General features: G+C 37.7%; 1 protein-coding gene across 3 annotated transcripts in view; it reads left to right on the top strand.

Moving 5' to 3' along the window:
* MID1 (midline 1) overlaps window positions 1-24,898 on the top strand; it is a 670,664-nt gene that overhangs the window by 220,551 nt on the left and 425,215 nt on the right. For all 3 annotated transcript variants that reach the window (XM_021080489.1, XM_021080486.1, XM_021080487.1), the window contains one exon: window positions 8,557-8,619. The gene's annotated coding sequence lies outside the window, so the exon portion shown is untranslated. The remainder of the gene's footprint in view (window positions 1-8,556; window positions 8,620-24,898) is intronic.

Below are 24,898 nucleotides of genomic sequence, written 5' to 3'. Positions count from 1 at the left end.
AAAAGAAATAAATAAAAGAAAAAAAACCCACCTAAGATGATTTAGAGCATCAAAACTGTCAATGATATACTACTATCCACTTATTAGGACGTTTGAGAATAAAAGATACGAACAAAAAATCTGACACTATCAAAGGGAGCAACCAGAACTCATACATTGCTGGTAGAAATGCAAAATTGTTGGGTTTCCTTGAAAAGATTTTACCAGTTCCTTATAAGGTTAAATGTAGAATTATATAATGCAGTAATCCCACTCCTATATACTTACCCAAGAGAAATTAAAATTTATATTCACACAAAAGCCTGTATGTGACTCTTTGTAGTGGCTTTATTCATAATTACCAAAAACTAGGAACAACCCAATTGTCCCGCACCTAGTGAATAAATAAACAGTGTTAGCTTCTTAAAATGGAATGCTGTTCAGCAACAAAAGGAACAAACTCTTAATACATTTGCTGTTTTTGGCACAGTGCTGGGTACGTTTCTGACTCTTGCTTTTCCTTGTTTCTAGGTTGACCATATCAAAGGAACATGGTCACACAGAAACATGTACATGAATGTTCATCACAGAATTATGCATAATAGCCAAAATGTGCAAACAACCCAAATACCCATCAACGGATGAATAGATGCACAAAACGTGGTCTGTCCATACAATGGAATATTAGTCAGCTGCAAAGAGGAATGAAGTAATACATGCCACAATATGAATGAATCTCAAAAACATCTAAGTGAAAGGAATTGATCGCAAAGACCTCATATTGTATGATTCCATTTACATAAAATGTCCAGAATAGGCAAATCCATAGAGACAGAAAGTAAATTAGTGGCTGCCAAGGGTGGCAAGAGAAGGGAATAGGGAGTGATTGCTAAAAGGGTACAGAGTTTCTTTTTGCGGTGATGAAAATGTTTTGGAAATAGATGGTGGTGATTGCACAACTCTCAATATAGTAAAAGCTACTAAATTGCTTTGAAATGGTGGATTTTATGGTATGTGAATTATATCTCAAATAAAAAGACTTAAGCTTCACCAATTTAAAAAAAGGAATGCTTTCTTTTAATGCATATATTCTATAGATCAACCATCAATTGAATTTTGATCTTCAAGGTGACTTGTATATGCTGCTGATCTTGGCCTTGTGTGTTGGTCTTATTGTTCTGCCTGTTAGAGTTCTGAATATAATTTGTTCTCACTTTGACGAACTGCCTTTAAGAAGTGTCACTCTCCACTTTTCATTAAAAAAAATTATTGGTTATCTTTATGAGTACAGGTCACGCTTATTGAACTTTGCATCCTGATGCCTGGCATGTTGCAAGGGTTTTATGTTCATTCATATTCCCTGAATGGATGATTCTTTTGGATGAGAACAAGCTCTGTTTAGTTTGAAGAGTTTACTAACTTCCTTTTCTCAGTTATTCAATTCTTTCATTAAAAAGAATTTTACCTGAGTGTTCCTCCAATTTGGACTGAGGAACCTCCATTAGAACTGAAAACTTTTCCTTAAAACTCTGCCAGTTGCATACAGCTCTCTGTGAATTCCTTCCAGCTAAATATTCCATCACTCTTTTGTTCATTAAAAGAAATGAGTTCCAGCAACTCAGCTTTGTAAACAACTCTGCAATAAAAAACAAGTGTTCACATTCAATGAATGAAAACCATTTTAGACAGGAAATGGGCTTCAGGTTCCAAATTCAGAGCCCGTTTTCCAACCAGGAACGTGATTAGGAAAAAATTGGAATGGTTATTGGAAAGCTTTTTCTCTAAATAATTAACTGATGATTTTTCTGTTCCTTCCAAATTGACAGACAATGAATCTCAAAACTCTTTCTGTGATTAAGGATGGATTCCTACATCAGATATTCAGATAAAAATGAAAATAATCAAATATTAATATTCACTTAATTAAATATTATCCTTTATTTGCTGGGACAAGAAAAGGTTTTGCAACTGCTTCTATCCGCTGAATACTGTTTTAGGCGCCTGATGTGGGTGGGAGTAAAAAAAAGTTGGACTAAGAAAGCTTAGTATCTAATCCCAGTTCTTTTTACTTTCGTGCTATGTGATCTTGGGACTTTATAAAATGAGGGTAATGTTGCCTAACTAGAAGAGTTGTGAAGTGTAATTGGTAGTAAGAGGAGGAAACACACTGCACAGAAGCTGATAACCCCAGATGTCATCAATCAAACAGAAATACTTACTGAATTACTATATTATTCACAAACCACATACTAGTGCCTGGAGGACCACTATTTAATATCCCCACCCTCACAGAGCTTACAGTCTAGTGAAGAAGTACTGCCAATTCTTAGTCAATGGGAACACAACTTTTCTTTTTCTTGGTCTTCATTCCTCTGTATGAGTTAATGCTGTATGGTCATTTTCAAGGACACCGCAAGTAAACAGGATTAACTTTAAACAAATACAGTTGTGTTTGGGAAAGCAAAGGATCCAACTAATAAAACCGATAAGTGATACTCTGAATATTCCAGGGGAAGGTACTCTTGGAACTGGAACGATCCAAGAGGTTCTGTGCACTAAGTATTTCACCTAGTGGGAATTATTCCCCAGGTGGGGAACCAGCACCCATATACAGCAATCCCGCATTATCTTCGAGGTTTCCTTTAGAACTTTTGGACATGTTAATTTCACCAGCCCCCCCCCAGTTTTATGTAAATGTAGGATTGTAACTCATCATGTTTCATAAATTGGAATGGTTATTGGAAAGTTCTAAAACCATTGAAGAAGTCTGTCAGCATCTTTCCCATTTATTTTTTCCTTTACAAAGAGAAATCTGGAAATTCACTTTCCTCCCGTAGCCAGGGAATTAGAGTGGGAAGTTTTGATCTAGATCAAAGTAGCACTGCTGGCCTGACTCAATTTTTATTAACCCAAACTTTTGAAGCATGAGGTTGACATTAGGTTGTTTTTCAAGTTCCTTTATCCCTATTCTCCCTCATGTCTAGGAACTTACTTGATCCCTGCGCATTTCATGATTTTACGGAATTTTTCAATGTGTATTATAAATGATAGCATTAAGCGCCACAGCCAAGGAAATTATTGTGGCTGTGATATTTCCTCTAAAATCTTGGAACATTTCAATAATTTGACACTTCCTCGAAAATACACATATCATTTTCCAAATCAGAGAATACACTGTTCAAATAATTTACTCAGATATTGAGCTGATCTTTTAAGGCGAATGACCCACATGAAGGGTTCTAATATATACACCACGAAAAGCCCCTGGGTATCTGGAAGTCAACAAAAAGAGACTGAAACAGGGTCATTGAATGTGCTGAAAACCTTTCTTAGTTCATGACTTACAGATTTGTAGAAATATTGCAATTTGAAATACTGTTGGTTCACATTATTGCTTACTTGAAGCAACTAAATATTTCTGTATCCCAAGACCAATATGATATAACCTACTCTTTTTCTATTGGAAACTCCAAGTTTTAAATCAAAACCTCAGAGTGTAGTCCAAAAATTGCTTAGTGGTGAATATTTTTCAGTGAAGCCATATCTTAGAACCACATCTGCTGAACCATAAGGTTTGTCAAGCTGTGGTCACCCTCCAACTGCCCTGTGACCTACTTAATTTATACCCAAAGGAGTGCATGTTTATAGTAATCAGAATATTCACAGTCTTAAGACTCAAATGATTCTGTAGTCTCTTTATTAGTTTTGGATGTGAGACTATTTTTTTTCACAAGGTAAAAGCAAATTACTGACACATTTCTTACATGAAAAACAATTTGCTTAATATTTCAACTCCCATGTTACAAAATAGTAGATTGAGACATGGATCCAAGTGTATCTTACACCAGTATTCAGTCTAATGAAATTTAAAATGGGAAAACATCTTTTTGATATTTTGCGGAAATTGGCTTGTTTGCTTCAAATCAAATCTGCAAAGTATGATGCAGTTTCAAAATTAAATTTCCAGAGAAAACTAGTAAGACATGGAAACTGAAAATATCGAAGGGTATTTTTCTCTCTTTATTCATCTCCCAGATGAGTGGCTACGCATTTTGCCTGTTTTGCATTATGTTGGCATCCAAATAATTTTGAAGGCTGCTAAAATTATAAAGTATCATAAAACTAAGTTAGCAAAGGAAGTTCCTGTGTGGTGCATTGGGTTAAGGATCTAGTGTTGCCGTAGCTGTGGTGCAGGTCATAACTGCAGTGTGGGTTCGGTCCCTGGCCCAGGAACTTCCACATGCCAGGGTTGCAGCCCCAAACAAAAACAAACCACAAAATTAAGTTAGCAAAGAATTCAAAAATGTTCTTATGCTACTTGAGAATATACAGGAATATCTTCACAGGGATTCCAGTTATAGAGAAGGGGTTTCAAATGTTCAAGAAAAGCCCAGAGGGTACAAGGAAAATAGAACTGATACCTCAGTCCTAAAAGGCTTAGTAACGTTTTCTGTGTGTTCTAACTCTCCTAAAGCAAAATGATTTGAAGCTCTCTGGTTCATTCTTTTCTATTTGGCCACCATTATATTCTAAAAGCTTGTATTTCAAAGGTATGATGTTTAAGGAGAACATTAAACACAACACCAGGCCAGAGATGAAGCAAAGGATGGAGAGAATGTTAATGTTTCCTTTATTTCAACTTACTGAAACAATTTAAGGCAAGAACTTGGTTCAAATTACTCATATCATAAAATTTCAAGTTAAGAGGCCATTTCATAATAATAGTAGCTTATATTTAATTTGGGTTCAAAATATCTCAAGAAATTTCAACAGAAAGCACTTTTGAAATTGAACCTCCAAATGAAAGTGTATAATGTATCTAATTTGGGGTAATGTATTATAAACATAAATAACTTAGTTAAATTCCAAGGTAATGCTCACCCCTCCATGTAGATATAGAGCAATAACTAGAGTAGCTCCAAGACCCTTCATTATCAAGAATCCTCCAAATTGTTATGCCTTGTTTGAAGTGACTGTAGTCACTTTTTCAGTTCTCTGCCCCTTGGAGAAGTTTTTAAGTAAAGACAAGGCCAACCAAGAGCTACTGTGTATAGAGCCCCAAGGACATTTTGACTCCAAGTGGCTTTTGGCTTTATTTGCTTCATAATGGCCAAACTATGATCCACAGGCCAAACTGACTCACTGCAAGACAAATCCTGCCATGCCCATTCCTTTACACAATACCTGTGGCTGCATCTACACTACAGCTGCAAAACTGAGTTGTGAGACAGAGCCTGTACAGTCTGCAAGCCCCAAGTGTTTATTCTCTGGCCCTTCACAGAGAGCAATTCTGACGGATCCTAGCTAATCTTTTCAATTCTCTCGTTCCATCAAGTTTGCCTGGATTCCTTGCTTTCAGCCAGATTCCTCAGTTACCAGTCCTCATCTTCATGAGATCTTGACCTCTGTTCTTTCTAGAATATCTTCACTGGCCCTGCCACCTTTTGTTTGAACTCTCTTGATAATGACTTGGTTTTTGACCCAGCATCCACTTGCCATCAACCTGGCTAACCTATTTTACCTATACTCTCTGAACCTCAGAAATTCTTTTGTTCTTGGCTTAGCATTTCCATCTTCTTCAGATGGATACCACCAGGAATACCCCCTCTTTACATCATCACCATGCTGCCATCTCTGACCTAGCTCTAGGTTTAGATTTAAACTCTAGGACTTTCCATGTCTAGTATGTATTCTGCTAGTCTTTAGGGTAGAATGCCCTCAGGGAATGGGGTATAGCATCATATTCTGAAGGCTCAATTCGCTATGCATGCTGTCCTCCTGGTCTACCTAAAATTGTATAGTCTGTGTTTGTTCTTTCAGTCTCTTGTATTAAATGGATGTGGGGTGAAGGGAAGCATCAACACGTCCTTATGGAAGAATTCCAATTAATAAAAGAAAAAAAAGATGGAAATTGAAAATAGAATTTCTGAAATAAAATACTTATAAATGAATTAGAAAGCCACAATGATAATTATCTCAGACACAATCCACCAATGGATGTTTAAATGAATGGGTAGTAGTCTAAGAAGAAACAGAATATTTGCTTAAACAGTATTTCCCCCGAGATACTTAGTAATTACAAAGGGAAAAAACAGGAAGTTGCACTGGAGAGTAAGTTACACTGGCAGATACCACCTGAGCCTGGTGATCAAAGTGAACATCACCAGTAATAGCCATGGATACCAAGCACCCCCAGATATGATGTCCTGAGAAGGGCTCATCACTTCAATAGTATTCTTGACTTAAAAGCAAAACCTCAGTCTGATTATGAGAAAACATCAGATAAACCCAAATTGATGGCAATTCTAACAAAACAAGGCACCAATACTCTTAAAAAGTGTCAAGATCTGGGGAGTTCCTGTCATGGTTCAACGGCAACAAACCCAACTGGTTTCCATGAGGATGCAGGTTCAATCCCTGGCCTCGCTCAGTGGGTTAAGCTCTCCAGCATTGCCGTGAGCTGTAGTGTAGGTCACAGACGCAGCTCAGATCTGGCATGGCTGTGGCTGTGGTGTAGGTTGGCAGCTACAGCTCCAAATCAACCCCTAGCCTGGGAACTTCCATATGCTGCAGGAGCAGTCCTAAAAAGCTCCCCCGCCCCCCCAAAAAAGTGTCAAGATCTGGAAAGAAAGAGGAACTCTCACAGATCGGAAGAGACTAAGGAAAGTGACAGTGTAATGCAATGTAGGATCTGGGAACAAAACAAAACAAAAAGGACATTAGTGGGAAAACTGGAGAAAGCTGAATAAATTCTGTACATTTGCTAATAGTTTTATGCTGAAGTTAATTTCTTAGATGTTAAGAGGAGGGGAAGCTGGGTGAAGAGTATGTGGGAACTCTCTGCACTGTCTTTGAAACTTCTTCATAAGTCTACAATTATCTCCAAAAGAAAGGATTAGCTGTTAAAAAAAACAACATCTTGGTTTCTGAGGGGTATCTTGTAGCCATCATGTTTTTAAAAATGAGTTCCAAACGTTCCCTTTTAACCCTTTTTTATTCCCAGTACCTCTACTGTTTTTGCTAATTCTCCAAATTAAAGGTTGACAAGGTTGACAGAATAGTTAATCAGTTCCAAAGCCTGTGTTGGCTTCTTCTCTCTAGCATGAGGTGTCCAGTGCCCAGTAGCCAGTCATGAGTCTTCTTCTTTTTAGCAAAGGTCACACATACTCCACTCAGAAAGATGGCCCATGTAGAGAATTCGTTCTAAACAGACTCAGACTCAAGTGGGTGGGAGACCAAACAGAAATGGAAATATACTGGGAGACCATATCACTGGTCACTAAACTGCTTGGTGAAGTTTGGAACATTTTCATGTCAAGGACTGGAAACCTAAGGAGGTATTTTACACTGAAAAAAAAATTCCTGGAAGGTAAAGGAGAATGATCACATCTTCTAAAGAAGACCCTCTTGATCAAACCATGTAGGGGATTTTTGGACAAATTTCCTCCTCTCACCTCTGACTATTTTCAAAGAAAATTATTTGTTCAGTTTTATATATTACTATTGACATTCCTTCCTTCCTCATTCAGTGTGTATTTGAGCTTCTCCTGCGTATAGGGCACCATGCTGGTCAGAACCTTGTGGCCAGTATTAAGTGGCCCCAGAGAGGAAGCCCGGGACTTCATGTTGGAGGAATTACCTTGCAGTTCCATCTCTGGCTCTATCAGTAGATGAACCTGAAGGGTAGCGTGGCACATTTCGTAGATGTTTAAAAAATACAGATACCCAGCCCACCTTTGGAAATTCTGATTCAGTAGAGTTTTTATTAGGATTCTAGTGTTTTCCAAAAAATTGGAAGGTTTGTAAAGTGCATCAAAGGTTGGATTTCCCAAAGATACTTAATCATAAGCTTCACTGGGGAAGCATTTCAAAACACATGGACTGGTAAACCCAAGAATCACTCTTTATCCATGTTCCATGGGTAATTATTATCCTAAAGTTTGGGAAACACTGATCAAGAGACAGAATTGGAATATAGACTTAAATAATTGTGGAAAGTATGACACAAAAGTAGATTTTATCATCTCTCATTGTATCCAGTGATGATGGGTTTAGCATAACAAAATCCCAGAACAAGTGATGACCTTGACTGAAAATAGTACTATATTCATTTGGATTTTCTGAGGTTTTAGAGGCAGGAGACACCTTCCTAGCCAGAAAAGTTATCATGATCAACCCTGGGGATTAGAGCACTGACATTTTATATAGCTACTATTGCATTATATGCAGACAGTCTGATTAGAAAAGTCATTGTGTTATCATGAGATTATGACCCTACTTTTCAGGGTAAAATCAGTAGATTTCAGGTATTTCCTCTAAGATAGGTTGTCCCAAAGTACCTATCTTAGAGCATTAGTTCTCTCTAGGGATCACAGTTCTGTAAAAGAGGTAATTCTGTGAAAAAGGAATTGTGTGGACAAGTGATTCGGGAATATGTGGCATTTTATACTCCTATCTTGGACATCCATAGCACACATTAGCATATTTAAGACTGATGAATCTTACATGCCTGCTTAACATTGTTTAATCCAACATTTTAAATTAACTTTAATATAGAATTCTTTTTTTTTTAAATAGGGGTACCTCTTCACATCTGGAGAATCTGCTCCTTGAAGAAATCTTGAGAACCATTGTTCTAAGGTACTAATAATATGCTGACATGTAGGAGAATTATTTATGGGATTTAATACTGACGACAAGGTACAGATGTTTTCTCTGTTCTAAGATGAAATTAAACCAAAAATTAGGTATGCCAAAAAAATGCGCTTGTTTAATAACTGATGGAAATAACCACATAGAAAAAAAAAGAAGAGAAATTTTGCATTTTATATGTCTGTTTATATTGTGAAATTTAGGGACTCGAGTTATGGGTTACCGAAGTTCTTACTCAAATAACAGGCATGTATTAAATACTACTGGTTACTCTGTGCTCTGTTAGTTGCTGTGGACACTGCAAAGGGATATGGGGCACAGATTTATAATCTATATTTACAGATTTATGGTAGATTTGTCATATTAATAGTGAACGTTTATTGAATCCTTAATATACCACATGTTAAAGTTCTAAGGTCCAGCCTAGAACCATAGAAGGTCAGTACTGATATTATGCCCGTGTTTTTTGAGGTCTGGAACTTTTCTAAGTCACATGGGTAAGTTAGTAATGAAGCTGATGTCTAAGGCCTAAAAAGCAAAAAAACAAAATAAAATAAAAATAAATGTCTTTAAATTTATATTTAGATTTTAATTTATTTTAAAACATATAAATATTATATATATATACACATATATATATATGCTGTGTATATTGCTTGGTTTAATCAGCATACACATATTACATGCAATCAGTATATATCAGGTGTATCCCATGTATTTGCTTTAATATTCCTATCTCTTCAAGAAAGCTCCTATCTCTTGCTTTTGTAGGAACTAGCGTTTTGGAAAAAAAAACCTTGATCAAGTTCATTTCTACCATCCCATTTCAGTGGCAAGCCTCATGTAAAATTTCAGCCTTGTCTGGGCTCTGCACATGGGCAGATTCCATGGCCTGTCATTATTTCCCAGTGACATGGAGTTAAAGGCCTTTCCTTGTGTTTGTTGGCAGCTTGTGGTTCCTGGGTCATACTGAGGTACTATAAGCATGAATGACTGTGCTGGGTTACCAGGAGTTTTAGTCTAGCATGCCAGATATTATTTTGAGTAAACCCACTCGTTCATTTTCTCTGGGTTGAATTTGGTCTTCTCCTATCCCTTTGAGCTTCTATCTTTGGATATTTATGCTTCTGTTGTTTTAGAATGCGGCTTCATATTCCATGGGATCCTTTCAAAAAATTAAGTCAACCATGAAGATGACAAAACACTCTCATTGAATTATCTTTTCTCGTGTTGCCTTATTCCCTGCAGCTTCTTGGTGGGGGGCTAGGACAAGACTTGCTACTGACTGGGTGCCAAGCTGTTCACCATATCACGTCTGTTGAATGTGCACATGGCAAGAGCTATGTGCAGGGCCACAGGCGTCCTTGGATAAGCTCCTTCCCTTCCAAATCCCTTCTAGGATGACTTTCCCATTTCCTGTCCTGCTGATCACACCCTTGGAAGGGATTTGAAGTCTGGAGTGTCTTTGATGTTTCCTTCTGTCCATGCCAAAGCCTCCTCAGGAGACAACAGGCTCTCTCAAGCCTGTGCAAATGGGTTTTTGAGTCAGTGTGTCTGCCAAGCTGTTGTGTTTCTTTGCTGTCTCTTTGATGTCTATCTAGCATGGTGCCTTGTATGCCTCACCCAGTGCCTGGCATGTAACAAGTCCTCATTACCATTGGCTTGGTGTGGAAACTTGCATGGAAAATATTTCTGGAACTCCTGCTTCCCCATCCCAAGTGTATTTCCTTCTTCCCGCTCCATCTCCTTTCCTCTCCCCTCAACCATACAGACATTTGCCAGATGTGAAGAAATTGCAGTAAATGGAAGCTAAAAAAATTAAAACAAATAAATAAGAAAAACCAAGAAGATATAAGAACATGTTCTTTTAAATAACAGACTGCGGGTTTGGAATAAATTTGTGTCACTGTACTCGTACCCTGAGAACCTATGGTTTCAAGGCTTCAGATCCTCTGACAAGGCTTTGGACTCATCTAGTTATCCCAGTTTAAATACATTCCTTTCTTGTTCTTTCTGAGTTGTGAGAAGGGTATTTATGGAGGGGCTGATCCCAAAATAAGGGGTTACAAATCAGACAGTCCCTTTCACCACCTATTGACACATACACGAAAGTCTACTGACAGTTTTCACCATGTTCATTTTATTGTATGCTTACTAGTTCGTTTCCAAATGAGATTTTTTACACTGAAGAAACTAGTGAAATAATACACAAGGAGTACAACTTTAAAGGATGCTATGTTAAATTTAGAATTTGGATAAGCCACTGGTACCATTAAGGGAGTTACCGCCATGGCTCAGTGATAATGAACCTGACTATTATCCATGAGAATGCAGATTCGATCCCTGGCCTCACTCAATGGGTTAAGGATCCAGCGTTGCCTTGAGCTGTGGTATAGGTCACAGATGCGGCTCAGATCTCGTATTGCTGTGGCTGTGGTGTAGGCTGGCAGCTGCAACTCCAATTGGACCCCTAGCCTAGGAACTTCCATATGCCACGGGTGTAGCCCTAAAAAGAAAAAAAAAAATACAGACAGACAGACATGCGTGTGTGTGTGCGTGCACACACACACACACATGTATTTCAGTACCTAGATTTTCAGCCGTTTGAATGTTCCCTAGGAGGGTGTGCAAAGGAGGATGCTGAGACATGAAGAGGTTAAGGGACTTGAGTCCAGGGTCATTCATTGAGTCATGTTTTCTCTCAAGACTTTCTTTAAGCAGTCTCGTCTCTGTCCTTCTGACTGATGATTCCAGCTCTGCACCCTCTGGGAATGTGCGACCTTTTTCTTCCTTTTCAGCTTGAATTGTTCTACCTGGTACATGTCATTCTTTTGTATTTGGTGTTTCCCTCCAACAATTCCAGCAGATGCCATTCCTCCTTCTTCTCCACTTCTTTGAGTTTCTGACAAACATGCACATTTCTGCTTCAGTATCTGCCATCTTGATCATCTTGGTTAATATCTGAGATGAATGACTTGCCAACTGTAGATTATTAACACTAGGCTAGTGTTAGCAGACTTTAGCCCTGGGAGTATTTCCCAGGAGACTTATCCAGCAGGATAAAGCCATTGGCAGCATTGCCTTGCTGCAGATGATAAATAATGCAAGGAAAGGGGTAGTGTTTAGGTGAACGAGGACAGAAATATTACTTCTCTTGTCTATTAACTATGGAATGGAGAGGAGCAGAGACACAGGTAACCCAGATACCTAAACATGATATTTATACGTGGCTTCTTAGCACCCCTTTTGCAATAAAACATAAGCATGAGGTTTTTGACCTTCCAAACATTCACACTTTAAACACCAGCAGTGTTTAAACACAGGACTGAAACACTGGGCGGTTAGTACAGATTATTTCTCCTGAAATCCTCCTTGCAGACCTCATTTGCTAAAGATGGACTGCTTCACATTCTCTTTTGCTTCTTGCAGCCCACACTGTTATGGCTAAAGATATGTGTTTTTACAGTTCAATTTGCCTTCCAAGTGGAAGAGAGGTCATCATTAGAAGTGTCAACTCAGCATATCTGCCACTCTGTGCTTCCTCCTTCCAGGGAGGTCATAGCTCAGAAAGTCCTGCCAAGGTATCATTCAACACACAGAATGTGGTCTCTAGCAATGTCCTTCTTTCATAATTCTAGCCAATCATTTTCAGGAGGAAATAAATATATCAATACATAAACAAATACCAAAATATATATATACATATAATATATAAATTTATAAATTTTTAAATTATGTATTTTGAGAAAATCTATATCCAGCTATTATGAAAGAAAGATTTGCCTATTATAAAAATCATGGAAATCAAGAGAGTTAAGGAAACCCCAGATGTCCAAAAAATCAAAGTGTTACCCTAAATACACAATTTTGCAAATTCTTTATATGTACTTATGGAAGTTTTATAAAGTGACTTACATTGTCTTAGATATACTGGTGTCTAAGAAATAAGCATAAGATACTGTCTTTGCAAACAATGGCTTTACTCATTTAAAATCAGAAACTTTGCTTCAGGTCCCCAGATAGCTGTCCTCCGAAACAGCTGAGTGGGAATGAAAGAATATGCATTCAGATTAAGTTGGTCATAAGAAATGGAGGTGGAAATGCTTCCTTTTCACTTAATGCTTAAATTTAGAAATATTTTTTCATGAGACATAGCTCAAAACTTTCTTAGCAATTATCTCCCAGTAAGCAAAACTTCTACTAATTCAACCATCCTATCTTTGACTAGAATATAATAGTGGTAAATAGAGACCAAGAGAAGGAAAAAATTTAGGTAAATAGTAGGGCTATGATTCATTTTCAAAATATACTTCCACTCAACCGTGCCTGAAGCAGATTACAAAATAGTAGATTAAATTATAGTCATCACTTTTGAACCCCAAACGGCATCATTCAGAAGACGATCAGAAGACAAACTGAAAGGCCCACCAAGCCTGCCTTACAGGTATTTGAGACCACTAGGATTAAATTGCTACCACACCCTGAATGCTTCAGCCTAGTATCAAATGTAACTGTAAACATTCAAGGCTCTTAGCCACAAATGTGCTAAGTTTGAACATTGTTTTCTATGTGAAGATTTAGGATTGTATTACATTATATGTTATGGCCCAACAGACAGCCCCACCTATACCCACAAATATTTGCTGATGCTTTTGCTATCTCCCTTCTCCCAGGCTTCCTAACACTCAATTGCTTAGCTGGAGTTGGGGGGCAGGGAGTGTATGTCTAGCTGCTGCGTCAACAGTCTATGGGTGATAACAGAAAGGACTCCTCTTCCTTGGGCAGTTTGAGTGGCCGTGTCACGCAACCCATGACACTCACCCGGGATGTTTTGGAAGGTGATGACACAAAGGACTCAATCTGAAGACCAGTTGTCTTCTCTTGCATCAAGTTGTCCTTGGTTTTGCGTGACATGTAAGAAAGGGGTAGAAGATTACAAGCATTGGAATTCTGTCAGTTTGCATTACAATCTTGTTTATATAGAATGCGAATTGGACGTAATGTGTGCTCAGGGGTGAATGGATCTCAAGTGTGAGAATTAACAGAACGCAGTGTATTCGGATGGGCTCCCCAGATATCTCTACTGGAAGCCTGATCCTGCTGTCCTTTGTGGGTGTAAAGACATCCAGTTGGGCATGGTTTTGAAAGGTGGGCTTTTTTGCTGCTTGTTATAAGTCTGAAACTGAACATAGAAAGCCAGAAAGAAATTTGAGATTGCAAGTAAACCCTCAGCTCCAGAAACCATTTTTTACAGACAGGAAAGGAGTTGTGCTCATTATTTTCATGTATCTAAGACATAGAAGTTCAACTTAGGTTTAAATGTAATTTAACCTAAATTCCTATGACAACTCCTGACAGGTTAATTCAATTTGCTCAAGTGCTTAATTGTACTACTGGACATGGTTTTTTTTTTTTTTTTCTGTAGTTTTGTTTATCATACTCCAGAAAAGCAGCAACTATACAAGGGGTATGTACATTTGAGTGGAGGGGCTGCTAACATCTTTTAAAATATTTAATATGTTCTGGACCAGTGCTTCTCAAAAAAATTCTAAATAAAATTTTAGCAAATGAAATATAACAATTTATAGAAAGGATTATACATCATGACCGTGTGGGGTCAATCCCAGGAATGCAGGTCTGATAAAATGTGAAAATCAACCACTGTAATTCACTATATTTACAAACTAAAAGAGAGAGAGAGACCTATGTGATAATATACACAGAAAAAGCCTTTGTCAAAATCCAAATCCATTCCTGACACAACCTCTCAACAAATAGAATAGAAGGGAACTTCCTCAATCTGATAAAGGACATCTGTGAAAAAACCCACAGCTAATGTCATACTTACAGTGAAAGACTGAAAGCTTTCTCTTTAAAATAAGCAATAAGATCAGAATGTCCATTTTCATTGCCTCTATTTAACATTGTACTGGATATTCTAGCCAGAGAAATTAGTTAAGTAAAAGAACTAAAGAGTAGAACGGAAAAAAGAAAACTGTCTGTATTCACAGATGACTTGATAGCCTATGTAGAAAATACGATGGATCTATGTATTAAAATGCTGCCAAAGCTAGTAAGTAACTTGGGAAAAGTTGCAAGATGCAAGGTCAATATACAAAAATATTTGTACTGCTATATGCTAGCATGGAACAATAGGAAAGAAAAAGAAAAATACCATTTACAAGAGCATAAAAATGAAATGCTTAGGGATAAATTAGACAAAATATGTAAAACATGTACAGTTAAGCTATAGAACATTCTTGAGAGAAATTAAATAATTTCCTACATAAATAGTCAGGTATGTCTTGTTCAAGGGCCATAAGACTCGATATTGTTAAAATGTCACTTCACCCCAAAATTGATCAATAGATTTAATGCAATCCTAATCAAAACCCCAGTATGATATGTTGTAGATATTAACAAATTGATTCTAAAATTCATAGGGAAATGTAAAGGAGTTAGAATAATCAAAACAACTTTAAAAAGTAGAAAAAGTAACTTGGGAAAAGTTACAAGATGCAAGGTCAAAAGTATTTGTACTACTACCACCCAATTTCAAGAATTATTATTAAGCTCATGTAATCAAGACTGTGAGGCATTTATATAAAGACAGACAAATATATCAATGGAATAGGACAGAGAACCTATTAATAGATGTACACACACACACACAAATATGTATGGACAATTGAATTTTAGCATAGGTACAAAAACAATTCAGTAGAAACATTGGATGTCCATAAACCAAAAAAAGAAAAAGAAAAAGAAAAATGAAACTTTCATCTATATCTCATATGACATACACAACATATTTGATCTATGATCAAAATATAAAGCCTAAAACTATAAAACTTCTATAAGAAAATGCAAGAGAAACGTTTTGTCTTGGATTAGGCAAAGACTGCTTAGATACACAAAGGCCTGATGATGTGAGGTTTGTATCACTCCTGCCCACATTTCGTTGGCCTCAACTCAGTCATGTGATCACACAGATATGCCCGACAAAAGAGGAAAATGGGTTTAGCAAACAGCTGGTTAATCTCATCCACATTCTGTGTCATTAAAATTAGTGACTATCAGTAGATGCTTCAAGGTGGTTTTATGGCAAATAAGAGAATATTCTACAGTAAATCCCCAGTGTAAAATCATTATCACAGTACCATGGGTTTGACCCAATTTAACTCTTATCGCCCTCCTTTATTTCTCATGACATCATAGGGGTAAAAGAATAGTCTTTCTGGTTGGGTAGAGTTATAGAGACATCTCTCTTTTCTTCTGTAAATATGAAGAAAAGTGGCAGTTCTTTATCCTTAATCATACATAGTATGTGTAGTGAGGGTTGGAAAAAGATGTTATTTTTTTTTTACCCTGGCCTGATAGTTCCTTTTAGGAAGAGAAATAATAAACTGCTTGAACTGTGGAAGGTGATATTCCAACTACATAGTCTGTAAAGGGGGAAGTTGACAAGGATCTCAGTGGCAGAGCAAATAGTGAGTGCAGAGTGGAGATCAAAGAAATAAGGCAAACCTGGGAACATGAAAGATGTGGCAAGGGGTTGGCGCCTATGGAAAAAGAGTTTATGGGAAATTCTAAGATGAGTTGTAAACAAAGATTTTTGGAGGACAAAGATACTAAAGATTCAGTTTTTAATTTTTTATTATAGTTGATTTACAATGTTCTGTCAATTTCTGCTGTACAGCAAAGTAACCCACTTATACATACATATACACTCTTTTTCTCATACTATCTTCCACCATGTTCCATCACAAGTGATTGGATATAGTTCCCTGTACTATACAGCAGGATCTCATTGCTTATCCACTCCAAATGCAATGGTTCGCATTTACCAACCCCAAACTCCTAGTCTATCCTACTCTTTACCCTTCCCCCTTGGCAACCACAAGTCTGTTCTCTATGTACATGAGTTTGTTTCTGTTCTGTAGATAGGTTCATTTGTGCCATATCTTAGATTCCACATATAAGTGATATCATACAGTATTTGTCCTTTTCTTTCTGACTTACTTTGCTTAGTATGAGAATCTCTAGTTCCATTTATGTTGTTGCCATTGGCATTATTTTTTTTTTTACGGCTGAGTAGTATTCCATTGTGTGAAGATTCAGTTTTACATCTTTTGGTGTGCTATAGGGTAAATACTGTCCTTTGCCTTCAACTTATAGTAAAAAGCTACTTAACACAGAGCCTTATGTCATTGGTACTTTGAGTGGTATCTGGTATAAGGCAATAAGAAGAACTATGTATCAGTTCAGGTCATCTGAGAAGTAGATACACAGGTGGAGAAAATGCCAATAAAAGATAAGTGGGAATAGGCAGGGAGAGCCTAAAATCCGCGGTGCAATTCTAGTACCTGTGAGTAAAAGTAAGGAAGGAAGACTGGGTCAGAAGCCTCCTAGCCTGCAGGGCAGCTCTCAGGCCATCGTGGCCTAGATGATGGGGAGTCCTTGGGCAAAGCTTTCCCATTAGAGAATGCGCATCAGACAGGGGCTTAGATAAAGACCCCTTTCATGCTAAGTCTATGGCTGGGAGTGGTCCTGAAGCAGTGTAGCCTTGGCAAAAATGCCATCACAGATCTGTAGGTGAAGCCATTTATTGTCTGTCTGCTAACTATATTCCTGGCAACAAATTGTCTCGAAGGGAGATCTGACTGGTATAACCCCATGTCTACCATAAAGAATAAGCTCAGAAGAGTGAGGTGGTCCAAACACAACTAATTCATCAGAAGAAGGTATTAGAGTCAGAAACATCTACAAGTCCAAGCCCCACCCACCTCGTGAATCCCTGGAGGATCTCTTCTGCAGTTGGAAGTACCATCTGGCTTAGTGTGAATCAAAGGAAAAACCTGGCTTACATCCAGGTTCCACCCTGGCTCTTCTTATAGAATAAAAAGGGGACAGTTTAGTCAGATCTCATTCTTCATCAGTATATGTTGTCTAGCAGTGCCATCAACTCAAAAGTAGATGGAGAAGTTCTCAACCAAAACGCTTCCTACAAAATGGCAAGTTGGAATGATAAGAGGGGTGCTGAGTTGTTTTCAAAGTACTTAATATGTCATCTGTGAGTGTATATATCTCCTTTTTAGAGGTCTGTGCTTCACATCAGATGCATTTAAATATGGTCCCCAATTCTGTGACTAGCTGAATGTGGATGACAGTGGCAGGTTGAGGTGTAGCTTTTTTTTTAAGTTGCCAACAGAATATCAGCTACTGGTGACTTTTTCATATAAAATGGGCATTCCATTGTCTTGGGGAGTCCAATGTCAATAGTAATAAAAGCTGCTTTCTATATGGCTTTCTGAATATAATGCTGTATTTTCACCTATCCCATAAACACCTCTCTTCCCCTCATAGCAAAACACTAAGCTGATGTGCACCTTGCACTTGACATTTATCTGAGCGAAGACTGTTTTTCTCTCCTTGAATTTGCTTTAGAATATGTTGTGTTTACATCAATATCCTGATTTGGAGACATTAAACTACAAAAAGCACTCATTTCAAACTTATCAAACATTTAAGCTTTTACTGTGGCTTCAGAATTTTTCCTTCCATTTCAACATGATGAGCATGTCCAGGGATGATCTCAGTTCTGGGTACATGAAGGACAGTCATGTATTCCAATATCTAACCCAGATAGGTGCAATTTTAACATCCACGATGGGTTTTCCCTGCTTTCTGCTGACCAACTCATCATGGTTTCCCAGGACTTTCCCAGGAACAGAAAGGCCCACATCTTAGGAACCTCTCCAGTTCTGGGTAAATGGTACAACTGGTCACCTGAACTTAACCTCCAACAAAAGAAGAAAGTACCATCAGCAGGGTGGCAATTCTTGGCTGGCAAATTACACTCCTGCTTATTTCCAAAGATGGTGAAAAAGCAGGATCCTCTAGACATCTTTGATTGCTGTCATATTCTTTCAAACATTTAGGAGTTAAACTGATTTAGAGTGTCTGGTGGATTTACCTGTAGTTACTGATTCATCAGAATATAGTCTTCTTAAATATTAAACATATTTAAAAAGTACTGCTTATTTTCCAAAAGCAGTAAAGGAGAGTTCCCACCATGGCTCAGCGGAAATGAATCTGACTAATATCCAGGAGGATGCAGGTTTGATCCCTGGCCTCGCTCAGTAGGTTAAGGATCTGGCAGTTGCTGTGAGCTGTGGCGTAGGTCGCAGATTCGGCTCAGATCTGGTGTTGCTGTGGCTGTGGTGTAGGCTGGCAGCTGCAGCTCTGATTCCACCCCTAGCCTGGGAACCTCCATATACTGCAGGTACGGCCCCCAAAAAACCAAGACAAAAGCAGTGAAAGGATGGACGCAATTGTATTTTCAACAGTCTATGTATATATTTATTGTTTTTCTTCTCTCTTGAATTCACTTTTTTTTTTCCCACTGTACAGCAAGGGGGTCAGGTTATCCTTACATGTATACATTACAATTACATTTTTTCCCCCACCCTTTGTTCTGTTGCAACTTGAGTATCTAGACATGAATTCACTTTTACTCAGCTTCTAACTCCTTGGAGCTATCCTAAATGAAGATATCAAATTAATAGTAAGGTGAACCATGCATGTAATGCTTGCTCTTTTTAAACTTCAGTCTATGTGTGTGTGTGTACACACACACACACACACACACGTATATTTCATAGCACATTTTGCAAATCAATAAATCATAGGGGAGAAAAATGTAGAAAGTGATGGTTTATTCCTCAAAGCAAATTCAGACCAACTGAATTACTATTTTACTTCACATCATGACAAAGCCAACTGGGAATTTCCAGATGCAAGAGAAGTAAAAATGCCAACTTTATTAAAATGTAAGCCAAAGCAAAATCACAGACTAAAATTGAAATGGGATTGAGGAAAAGGCTGATTTTGTTTGGCACGTACTGTAAAATTCTAATTTCATGTAGGTTAAAAAAAAAATGAAACGCCCACCCTTATATAGCCATGGAGGGGAAAAAAGCCCACGCGAAGCTGATTGTCCACGGTTCTTAAATTTTTATGTTAATAATAATTTAAATTGTTGATAATATTTTGGCACTCAACTGATAACGGCACTGGAAGATTTCAGGAACTAAAACAAATGTAGTTAGTAGAGATCATCAAAAGGGAGATACAATTTGATCTTGGGAGACCAACTTGGACCTACTGCATATCTATACACATCATACAGATGAAGTCATAGAGGAGCTTTGTTTTTTAGAAAGGATTGGAAGTATGAGTATAACCTTTCCATAAACCAGAGAGAGTCTGTTTTTTTCACTGCTTTAAGTAGGACTTCTCTTCGACAGACGGCCAACGTAACTGTTTATATCCTACAGGTGAAGGCATAAGAGAGCTGCATTTCACAAAGCTTGGAAATAGTCACACTTAGGAAAGCCAAGTCTTCCCTGTGACTTCAGCTGTGATTTCCTTTAGAATGATGGCCTAACATTAGAAGGCAGGACATCTCACTTCAGAATACATTATATTAAAACTAAACACTTCTCAGCATCAAAAATCCTACCATAGGAGTAACCTGGTGACCTAGGGCTTAAGGACTTGGCATTGTCACTGCTGTGGCTCAGGTTCCATCCCTGGCCTCGGAACTCTCATGCCCTGGGCATGGCCAAAAATTAAATAAAATTTAATTTTAAAAAATTATCTCAAAATTTAAAAAGTACTTACCATACACAAAATTCAAAGGCAAATGACAAAAATGGTGGCTAAAGAGCTGATTTTATTAAGCTATAAAGAGTTTTTACAGATTACTGCCCACAAGACATATGCAGGCAAGTCACAGCAAAGACAATGCATAGCTTTTAAACGAATGAGGTTCTAACTGCAGCCATAATTAAGTGAATGTCTGTTAAAGCAACAAAGTAGTGAAGATTAAAACCATGCCATGTGTTAGAAGAAATGTGGGGAAACAGACACTCTTATTTACTAGGTATGTCAACTGACAATCCCCTTTGGTATTATTTGAATAAAGAATGTCAGAAATGTTAGTCTGATATCCTGCAAAGAAGAAAAATCTCTGGGGCACAATGGCTTAAATAAGTCCACGTTTACTTTTCTCACATAATTTGAAGCCTGGAGGTAGGTGGATGCTGGCTTGGGGGCCCTGGGTTGCCATTGTCTGTCTGCTGTGGTTTTCTTGGCCTTCCCTTGTGGTGGCAAGAAGCTTACCACAGCATCAAGAACCGTGTCTGTAATCAAGCCAGTAAGGAGTGAGGAGGAAAGGAGGGAGCAGTGTTGGCACATCCATCCCTTTATTAGGTAAATAAAATCACACCTGAATAGATCCCAGCAGACTTTGATTTATACCCTACTGGCTGGAATTGTGATATATCGAACATACATAGCTGAAAGGAAGACTGGGAAAGTTGTAGCTTAATGATGGGAGGCAAGGGAGAAAGAAGATGGGAACAGCTATTGGTTCAGACAGCTAGCAGTGTCTGCTGCACATTTGGAGAACAACATTTATCAAAATATACATGGCAACTGACCATATCAAATATTGGCATGGATGTGAACCAGAACTTTCATACACTACCATGAGTATAAAATGGTACAACCACTTTGCCAAACCATTTGGCACTTATAAACACCTAGAAACTCTACTCTGGATATTTTCCCAAGAGAAATATACAGCTATGCCCACAAAAGACATATGAAAAAATATCCACAGCAGCAGTGTTCATAATGGCACCAAACTAGAAAAAAAGAATGACATGTCTATAAGAGATGAATGAATAAACAAATTGTAGCATATCCACACAATGGAATGCTGCTCACCAATAAAAAAGAAAGAACTATTAATACACAAAACAACATGTGAATTTCAAAAACATTATCCTGAGCAGCAGAAGTCAGGCACGAAAGTGTGTTTATCATTTGGTCCCATTTATGTGAAATTCTAGAATTGGAAAAACTTTGGTCAAAGAAAGCAGAGAGGTCAGTGCCTGCAACCAGAAGTTGGAGAGAGATTTTCTTCATGGGGTTATAATGGAAGTTTTGCAGTTGGAAATTTTATTAGCCACATTTTTAGATTCTGTAAACTTGATGCATTAATGCCTGCCCTGTGTGGACATGCCAGACACATCTTGGTCTGGACAGCCCAATGGGAATCATCTCAAATCCAAACCAACTAGTCCAGAGTCTACTCTCCCTTCTCTAATAACTGATCAAAGTTATTTCTCCTCCATTATGCTTCCCAAGGAAATCACAGTTCCTCCTTCTCTTATCCACAGACTTCACTACCTCACCCATCGCTACCTACTTCTCCCTGTGGCTCCCCCACGACACCACATGCACGCCCTCTCTCAGGAACTCTGAGTGTCATAAACTGTTTTTCTAGTGGCCATCATCTCCTGATCTCTTGGCCTTACTGTTCCTCAATAATAATACAGCTTTTATTAAAACAGAAATGTTCTATATCTTAATTGTGTTGGTGGTAAGATGGGTATACACAAACTGCACACTTAAAAGGGAGGCATTTGCCTGTATATCAAGTTTATTTAAAGTAAAGAAAATGTGAATACCCTGTATGTCAGCGACTCTATTTCTGGGAATGTATCCTTATCATATACTTGTGCATGTATGCAAAAGTTGAACAAGATCTTCATGGTGTGGTCTGCAATAGCCTTAGCCGGAAAACAACATAAATGTCCATCATATAGGGATTGTTAATGCAGTATGATCTGTGCTATCAGAATGCATATTCTACTGCATCTCATGATTCTGAATTAGACCCACTTACAGCCCTGCCATTTGGCCATCTCCTCCAAGACAAGTCCTAAATGTACAATAAAAGAGAATTTAGCCATTCGAAAAAAATGTGTCAGTCTATGTGGATGGAAGAGGAGCAATGGCCAAGATAATACTGCTAAGTTAAAAAAAAAAAGGTTAAGAACTGTGTACACACTCTGCTTCCATTTTTGTTGATAAATATGGGCAGGGGGTAGTTTTATACATTGCATATGTCGTATATTATGTTTGTATATGAATAGAATATGTAATAGTAGCAAGAATTGCTTCTGGAGAAGACTGCAACCTGGATGCCGAGGGTGAAAATGAAATGTAGTTTTCTCTGCATATCCTTTTATATTGCTTAATTATTATTTTAACATTGTGTAAATATATTAATTTTTTCATTAAAAGTGGCCAGTAACTTTATAGCCAAAATGAGGAAAAGTTAAAAATCAAAACATTTAGAATGTGCAGAAACACAAATTGTTACTGCCCGCACCAGCTGATATAAGAATGATTCTTCTTCCTATTGGGCTTGCTACTCCTCTTAAATCAATAAATGGTGTAGCAATTCCATGTTTTGCTGGGGTCAAATACCTCAATGGGGGATGGGGACCCATACAGCTTAGCATGAAACAAATGTGGGAAAATAGAAAGCAGATTCCAGCATGCTCTGGAGGATTCTAGTTCTCTTGACTGCTCCTTTAGAATGGAGTGCCTTTTTCAATTATAGCTCACTTTATGCAAAATACACCACATTTCCCCTAACACTCCCCCACACACGCACACACACTTGTTCTCATAACTACCTTGGGAAATATCACTCTTGTCCTTGCTCTACAGAGCAGCCAGAGGAAACCCAAGATGATGGTGGTTAGCCGAAGTTAAAAAGAAGCATTGGAACTCTATGTGTATAGTCTCATCGGTTAGTTTTATACAGTTGACTTCCCTGTCATACATATCTATCATTTAGAGAGAGAGTGGGAGGGAGGGAGGGAGGTAGAGAAAGAAGGAGGGGGGAGAGAGAATGAGAATGTAAGTTAAATATAGAACAGACTGGTTTGTTACGGTTTGTGTCATAACTTCTTGTGTTAGTGTGAGGCTCAGAGGAAAAGAAAAAAATTATGAGCCCCTTCACTCTCTTCATTTTCTCAAATTAGCATGACAAAGCCGATGAAGATGACATATGTGGTAAAAATGGTACAGATAGCCAAGCCAGAGGACTATAAGTGGGTCAGCTAAAATCATGAAATGAAGTAAGATACCTGTTGGGCTGCATTAACAAATAACCCCTAAATCCAAGTCATGTAAGACAATGAGGTTTATTTTGTTTTTACAAAAAAATAATTTTTTCTGCCAGTTTTATTGATATATAATTGCCATACATCACTCTCTAAGTTTAGGTGTGCACCCTAATGATCTGACTTACCTATATGATAAAATGATTGTCACACTAAGTTTAGTGAATATCCATCATCTCATTTTTAATACATGTATATATTCTTTTTCATGTTCTTTCCATTATGGTTTATTGCACCATCATCTCGTTTAGATATGAAATTAAATAAATAGAAAAAAACATATTTTTTCTTATGAGAACTCCTAGGATTTACTTTCCTAATAACTTATATAACATACAGCAGTGTTAATTATATTTACCATGTTTTACATTACATCCCTGGTACTTATTTATCTTTTTTCATTGAAGTATAGTCGATTTACAATATTATATTAGTTTTAGGTGTACAACACAGTGGTTCAATATTTTTATAGATCATACTCAATTTAAAGTTATTATAAAATATTGGCTTTATTCCCTGTGCTATATATCTTTGTAGCTTATTTATTTTATACATAGTAGTTTGTGCTTCTTAGTCCCTTGCCCCTATCTTGTCCCTCCCTCATTCCCTCTCTCCACTGGTAACCACTAGTTTGTCCTCTGTATCTGTAAGTCTAGGTCTTGTTATATTCATTCATTTTTTTATTTTTAAGATTACATACATAGGTGATAATATACAGTATTTGTCTTTCTTTGTCTGACTTATTTCACTAAGGACAATACCCTCTAGGTCCACATTATTTCAAATGGAAAAATTTTATAAGGGGTTAATATCCAAAATGTATAAACAGCTCATACAGCTTAATATCAAAAAAACAAACAACTTGGAGTTCCCATTGTGGCTCAGTGGTTAACGAATCTGACTAGGAAGGATGAGGTTGCGGGTTTGATCCCTGCCTTTGGTCAGTGGGTCAAGTATCCAGCGTTGGCGTGAGCTGTGGTGTAGGTTGCAGACGTGGCTCAGATCCCATGTTGCTGTGGTGTAGGCCGGCGGCTAAAGCTCTGATTAGACCCCTAGCCTGGGAACCTCCATATGCCGTGGGAGCGGCCCTAGAAAAGGCAAAAAGACAAAACAAACATACAAACAAACAAAAAACAACTTTGTTAAAAATGGGTAGAAGACATGAATAGACATTTTTTTTCCAAAGAAGACATACAGATGGCAAATAGGCACTTGAA

This window comes from Sus scrofa, chromosome X, assembly GCF_000003025.6.
Source record: "Sus scrofa isolate TJ Tabasco breed Duroc chromosome X, Sscrofa11.1, whole genome shotgun sequence".
In the NCBI taxonomy this organism is placed as follows: domain Eukaryota; kingdom Metazoa; phylum Chordata; class Mammalia; order Artiodactyla; family Suidae; genus Sus; species Sus scrofa.
Note: the sequence above shows the minus strand (reverse complement) of the source record. Positions and strands in the feature narration are given on the sequence as shown.